Below are 1,076 nucleotides of genomic sequence, written 5' to 3' on the forward strand. Positions count from 1 at the left end.
GGCAGCTGATAAAATATAAAACGAATGGGCTTGAGAAAAAGGGATGAGTAGGGAGGGGTATGAATGAACTAAGGAGTGTGGTGCTCGGAGTGGGAGTGCTGATATGTAAAGGGGATTTTATGGCTAGGCACGGTGAGGGCTAAAGGATCAGAAAGCGTCCTTGATGAGGCCTCAACTTCTGGTGTCATTGTCCCAAGTGTGCAAGCGACACTGTGCACAGTGCTCCATGCTGGCGTTTTATTTATCGCTACTGACACACACACTAGCGTACGTTCTGTTATTCGAGTGTGACATATATTTAAACATTCTTAAAACATAGGAGAAAAACACTAATCTTATGTAACTGATCCCGTTAGTAAGCGGTGCCATCCATTAAGCTATGGGGCGATTACTCGTTCTTCTGGCACGTTAGTTGCACAAAGATCGAGCTCATTTCACACTCTCAAGGTCTTTACTCAAAAATGAGAAAAGTTGTTACTTTAAAAACGTATACTGCTGTTTTCTAAACTAAATTTGTACAATATGTTTTTAGATCTTTCAACCATTTCGACTCGCAAAGGAAAGGAAGGCGTGCCATGAACTAGCGTGAAAATAACCAGCTTGTGTTCCGCATGCTTATTGTAGACACATTAACATCCTCACAATTAAGTTGTCTCAGCATGCTTAAGGATCGGTCCTCACACTACACGCTCACCACGGAACTCCTCTCGATTCTGCAGAATATAACCAGATTATGGCCTACGGCTAGTCTAGCAAAGAGGGACTTGATCAGTCCAAATCAAGTAGTGTGGTTGTTTTTCTGGATTAATTCTTGGAACACTCACAGAGAAGGATATTCGGGGAAAGTTTATATCCGGCTTTATAACAATAATAATTTGGAACACCTGTGGCAATTTCCTCCCTTGCACTTTAATCGTTATTCTTTATCCCTATTGAGCATTAGCTTGCTGCGAACGGCCATTTTGACAAGTTGACTAAGCCTATTGCTCACTGATACACTAGCTAGTTACCATGGACGTTTCGCCTTGGTGATGAAAGGTGGGGAAAGGAGGAGGATGTGTGTGTGGGGGTGGGGG

The 1,076-nt window shown here is 42.8% G+C and overlaps 1 protein-coding gene across 1 annotated transcript in view; it reads left to right on the plus strand.

Moving 5' to 3' along the window:
• The window catches only part of LOC101852014 (tensin-3), a gene marked incomplete at both ends in the record, with an annotated part of 14,136 nt that overhangs the window by 1,035 nt on the left and 12,025 nt on the right, over nt 1-1,076 (plus strand).

This window comes from Aplysia californica, unplaced genomic scaffold (genome assembly GCF_000002075.1).
Source record: "Aplysia californica isolate F4 #8 unplaced genomic scaffold, AplCal3.0 scaffold00145, whole genome shotgun sequence".
NCBI classification, from domain to species: Eukaryota; Metazoa; Mollusca; class Gastropoda; order Aplysiida; family Aplysiidae; genus Aplysia; species Aplysia californica.